Below are 6,461 nucleotides of genomic sequence, written 5' to 3'. Positions count from 1 at the left end.
AAACAAAATCCTACAATGCAAGACTTAAAAAAAGGGGTAGTGCTTCTCCATCTGGCAGATGATCCTCTGAACTGGAAAAGAAGATGTGCAAGCTTATGCTATTAAACTTTCAAGTTCAAATGAAATCCAGCTGGTTAAGATCCATGAGCACTCTTGCAGTTTTACTGCTCTCACTATGTATATTTCTAATCCCTTTATTTTTGTTTTCTTTAATTGTTGGGGCCTGAGATCATAAACGCCTTAGTGTTTCAAATCTGAAGCATAGCTCTTGGTAATTTGTTCTAATCAACTGTAGTAAGAAATGTCTGCTCCATAACCTTGAATGTTTTTTTTATTCCCCTGACAATAGAAAATACTCCTTGCAAAAAATAAACATCTGGTTTGAATTGAACATCAAATTGCAGTTACTTTAAGTGCCAACTATTAAGTTACCTCAAATGTTTTATGTTTTAACATGATTTTTCAAGACAGCTAAATTTTTTACTGAAGCACAAATGTACATGTAAAATGACTTTAGAATGTTAATTCCCTGAAGAACACTTTTTTTCCCCTATGCAATATAACTTGGTCACTTTTTCCAGGCCTCCACATACAAAAAATTATTATTCACAAAGGTTTATTAACATAACTAAATACACACTAAGTTACTCACAGAAAAAAACTGTCATCTGAAACTCACTTGGGCCCTGATTCTGCAATGCAGAAGGACTGCTGCATCTGTGTGGAATCCCACTGAATTAAATCTGTGTGTTACAAGTGGCAGCATTGGGGCCTAGATTTTGACCATAAAGGTAAACGCTAAAACCCAAATTCAAGAATTTCTCTCAACAGCCATCCCCAACTTCTTCCCTAGTGAGGTCTTCTGGCGTGGAGAGCCATCGTGCAATTTTCATTACAATGTTGCCAATTCTTGCAATTTTATTGCAAATCTCACAATATTTGGTGTTTTTTAAAGATCCAGCTCCTGGAGTCATAGGATTATGTAATAATCTTAGAGGTTTTGTTTTTTAAGTATGTTTCTAGGCTTCAGGTTTTCAAACATTTCTCAGCAACCAGGAACTGTAAAGACTCAAAAAATCAGAAGGCAAATAAAGAGAATCCCAAATCTGTTATTGTTTTTTTTAAAAATTTCATTGTTTTTAGACCTCCCCAGATTATGAGATTGGTTTAACTCGTGATTTTTGTGTGCTTTGGATTGGCAATACTGCTAAAGCTTCAGAGGATTTAAAGTGGATGTCTCACTCATTGTCAGAGGATTATAAAAGGGCTTTATTGTAAATAAGAACCAGGCCCCAGAGTCCTTCTATCCCCCTCACTCCTACATATACAGGAACCACTTTACTCACCAATACAATCACTTCTAAAGTTAAATAGGGCAACTAAAAGACTTAACAATACTATACAACAGTTTGGGAGAGGAAGTGACAAAGAATCCAAGTGAAACTGCACAGGGAATTGAGTAAGAAAAGTGGTTATAACTACAGCTGGGCAAATTATCCACAGTTGTATTGGTGACTTCTAAGTAGGATGCTCCTTGGAGGTTTTATACAAATAAGCGTTCCCAGAAAGTGAACATAGTTTTTGCAATTATAAAAAAATTAGTTCAGGGAAGAAGCAGTAGTCCATAAGGTTAGGTCATCCAATCAAGGAACAAAAAATCCCAGCTGATTTTAATGCTAACACTTGAATATCGAATCATGAATACAGCAATGTAGCAACCAATCTGTGAGCACTCCACAGGGTGAAATTTGGCCACAACAAACTTCCATTGAATGATTTAAAATTGCAGTCTGTTCATGGACAGTTCACAAAGCAGACATAAAGGCTGAATTTACTGAATATGTTGCTTGTTGCAAGTTGCCACTCCAGTTATAACAATCATCCGGGTTGGAATTCAGCAAAGACAGTGAAGGTAGCAGCCCTATTCGTGCACAAAATATTATGAGATCCTTAAGGCACACAAGTGATGGAGGACTTTTGTTTTTTATCTCAGCCAAAAGATAGAACTTGTAGCAGCACTTACACTGATGTATTAATTCAGAGGAAAAAGCAGCACCCTCTGAACCATCAACAGTTCCTGTAACAACATAAGATTTTCCTTGGAGGTCTGTCAGTTACCAGCCTTGACTCTATTTAGACTATGATCTCACAAGCTGAAGTGGAACTGCCTCAGATACTACTTTTACATTATGAATGACCCAGGCTGAAACACATATAAGTCTGCTTATCATTAACCTATCTTGCATAACTTCCTTACTGACAACATGCAAAGACACTTCAGTGTATGTTAGATATGAGTAAATTGTGTTGGCAGAAAACATGGCTAAAAATATATTTAAAACATTTAAGGCACATTGGGAAAAAATGGCATCATGGCACTTGGATCTTCAAGAAGTACTGGATGAGCATTTTAAACCAAAATTACAGCTACAGTAATGGAACTGTTTTAAAGAAGAACTACACACTGTGAAAATGCTGAGTGGATTGTTAAATCCTGGAGATATCTCCTTGAATTTTGACTCATCTGGTCTTTGGCACAGCCGAAGAAAAGATTGACCTGAGAGAATCCATCCCAGGCTGTCAATCAAGTTCACAGCATTCTGAGAGAGGATCTGGGAACTTTGTAAGTGCTGTGTGAATACTCAGACTGAGACATGCTTAATAAAGTTTGTAATGATTTACCTCACTGTAGCTCAGCAAAGCAGAAAAATATATTCCCAAATCGCCATTCAAATGTCAAAGCTATTTTTGAACAAACAGAAACAGCAATTTTTTCATGTCCACTTTCTGTGACCATTCAGCTACTTGACTAACATGAATACTCTCAGAAAAACAAAAAATAAATACATAAATAGAAACAATACCACCCCACTCTCACTTTTAAGCTCAAATGCTTCATTATTCACTGTAGGTAGCACTGGTGCACATCACAGTTTACACTGAAGCACCACAGCTCCACGAATGCAAATCCCATGTGTGTAGCTATTACCAGTGGCTAAAAGTCCCAATGTACACAGATCAGACCCTAAGGCACTTTCCAGTTTTAAGAGATTTTCATGTGCGGTTGGAAGGTCAGGAACAGAGAGTTAGTGGATGTTAGAGTTAGTGAACAGGAAGGTCAGGAACAGAGAGTTAGTGGAGAGCAGGGTGTGCAAAAGAGAGAAAGCCAGTGAGGGAAGAGTGGAAAGAAACCTGGGGAGAAAAGTGGACAGAAAAGGTAAAAGGAAGAGAAAACAGAGAGAGCCAGAAGAAAAATAGAGGAAAGATGGGGGGGAGTAAAAACCAAATGACAACAGAGGAAAAATGGAGCTGATGTCATTTCCTTGGGAAATAAAATGACCCCAAAACCATAGAGGAATGTTCAGGGGAGGATCTCAGACTATCTTCTGTCACCCATGATATGGGATTCTAAACCTTCATCAAATTCAACTATTGTCTCAGACACTTCGTATTCCTCTTTCCCCTCACCCCAATAGTTTGTTCAGAATCAGCTGTATCCAAGCTTTTCCAAATTTGGGGGTGTTCAAGATCTAGCGTTTTGGTTCATGTTCATGCCCGGTTGCTGCTATGCTTGGTGTTTATTAGATTGTAACGGAGATTGTGCTGTGCCTGAAGCTAATGGCCAGGCAGTTAAATGGACTTGTCCAACGGGCAAAGTGCTCCTTTCCCTAGCCCTTCCCTGAGTTAGAACTTGCTACAGGTACATCCTGCACATCACCACAGCTCAAACGAGGAACCCCCATGTCTAAAGGCAGCAGCTTTTTCACATCTGTAGGAGGGTGGTCACCTGCTCCAGCCTTAAAGGGCTTAAAACAGCCCAGGAGAGGGCTGTGGCTGGGAGCAAGCAGTTCCCAGGCTGATGGGGGAAGCAGACTCAGCTGTGGCCAAGCCCCAATCAGGGCTCAGCTGGCCCTTATAAGAGGGCAGTGGGCCACAAGCAGACAGAGACATCCTGTCTGCCTTTAGAGAGAGAAGGGCTTGTACTGCTGGGGAGTATACCTGGGTACCTAAGGTGAAGCAGGGCTGGGGAAGGCCAGAGGAGCTGGGAGGCTCCAGATAGCCTAAGATAGGTACTGGGGCAGCCCGTGGGTAGACAGAGGCAGCAGGTCCAAGCCCCCCTTGCCTGTGATGATTGGCTTATACACCACAGTCTGCCCCAGAGTGTGGGGGCTCAATGGTGACTGGCAGTAGCCCAAGACTGAGGTGGGGATAGTGGTTGGGGGTTCCCTGGGGAGGGGAGACCCAGGGACTGTGGGGTACTGCCAGGGGGCAGCACCCAAGAGAAAGGGGGGCCAGTGGCAAGTGGGATGTTGGCCTGCAGAGGGTGCTCTGATGGCTGGTGAGCTAATTCCTGAGATGATTAGCAGGAGGTGCTGCAGGGGTGAGTTGCTGCATTGTTATGTCTCTCTGAGCAAGCAGCAATGCTAAATTTCTCTCTGCTGGGAGTTACTCAGATGCACTGACGGAAAAGACTTCAGGAAGAGCAAAAAAGAGAGGTAAAATGCTCCACCCTCTCCTGGGTAGCAACACAACCACTTCCTAGCAGGGTTTCTGTAACCTTCCATGCTTCTTGGGTGAGAAGTTAGGATGATAATCAATTCTTATTCTTTCAACATATTCTCCCCCTCAATTCCCCACATCCTAGTATCTCACTTCTAGAAGAAAGAGCAACTTCTCTCTGAGCCTGTCCATGTTTTCTAATGTTTATCTTAGGACTCTGTCAGCATTATTTCTATGCCCTTGGGAGGCATACATCTTGCTCGCTGATGCAGGTTTCCTGTGAGTCAGGGCAGCTTTTAAATAACCAACTTTTTTTAATAACTGTAGGATGATTGGGGGGTACATTTTTACAGCTATCAATGGCTTATTACATTGCCAGCAACAACTCTAAAAAATCAGCTTCTCACCCGTCATAGGGTGGTCAGAACCTGGTGTCCAAAGGGATGCACTGAGCTATGCTCAGGGCAGAATGACCAATCCTGAAACCAACAACATGAGTGCTCGTTTACAAAGGGTGGAGCAAAAGGAGGAAGTTGTGCTACTGGGCTTGTCTACACTACCACTTAAACTGATGTAACTTACATTGCTCAGAAGTGTGGGAAAAGCCATCCCCCTGAGTGATGTAAGTTCCATCGACTTAAAGCAGTGTCCACGCAGAGATGCTCTCCCGCCGACAAAGCTTCCACCTCACATTGAGGTGGAGTAATTATGCAGCTGTGAGGATGTAGTCAAGTAGTGTAGACTAGCCCACCACACTACACCAGCTGAGCATTTGAATAGACTGGTCTTGCACATTTTTACCATTATTATGAAATTAGTGGACAGGAAAGGTGAAAGCAAGAGAAACTGAGCAGGTGAGATAGTGATATGGACATGCCCTTCACATTGGAGAGGGGAAAGAAAAAGCTACATAATCTCTTGTGTTGCCTCCGGCAACCCAACCCGCAGGTGCAGGGATGGAAGGAAAGAAATGAAATGCTCTTATTCCTTCCTCTTGGGAAAGAAAGATGAGAGCCCTCACCAGCAGCCAGGCAGGAGAAAGGAGGAACAATCCAATAGGCCAGGACAGCCCAATGCACACCTCTCAAACCCAATCAAAGAATTATAGTACTTTCACCATGCTGTAATCACTGTTTTCACAGAGTCTGACTCTGCAGTTTCTTCTCCAGGCCTTCCTCTCATCCTTCCCACCCACTGGCTAGAACACATCTCCTCTGCTGTGCATGGTCTTTCTTGGTGCTACAGTTCCTCCTATGGCTTGCTGCCCAGTCCCATTGTTAGGTATACAAATGTTGGTGTTTATTAAAATACCTAATTAAACATATTAATGTATTTTTGAAGTAATGTTAAGTAAATTACTGGCTTCAATAGAATTTAATATGGAGTATATGAACTATGACCCTTGGACTCCATCTTTGTAAGCAAACTTGTTTACAACTTAGACACTGAAGTCCTCTGGCTCAAACCAGACTGAACCAGTTTTTTGCACCAGAGTCAACATTCTATTCCCTCAAAACTTTTCCCGCCTTAGAGAATATATAAGATCTTGCTCAGTGCCTGCGTGGTGCTGCCCATTCCTGCAGCAGCACATACACAGTTGGGTCTGCCCAACTCTCCAAAGCTAGAGAGAAGAGTACCATCTATCCCACAGCAAGGTCGAGAAAGGAGAGGCCTGTCATCACGATCCCTGCCACAGCGAACCGAATTCATTTTACCTGTGGAGGGTCCTGCTTTCCTGGTGTCCATCATCCCAGAGGGTCTCCCCACCTGCAACAAAATCCAGCAATCGTTGGGACTCCCCAGCAGCCCTCCTCAAAGGCTTCCAATTAGCCAGAGAGTACACGGTCCTGGGCCTCACGTCCGTTCATAGTGTCCACTGCGCCTAAATAATAGGAAAGGTTTCTGTATTGGGATTTCATGTATTGTTTTTCTGAATGCCAAGGGAGGTTTTGTGGGTCTGA

Source organism: Lepidochelys olivacea (assembly GCF_965140295.1).
Source record: "Lepidochelys olivacea isolate rLepOli2 genome assembly, chromosome: 2".
Lineage (NCBI taxonomy): Eukaryota > Metazoa > Chordata > Testudines > Cheloniidae > Lepidochelys > Lepidochelys olivacea.
This window is presented reverse-complemented; position numbering follows the sequence as displayed.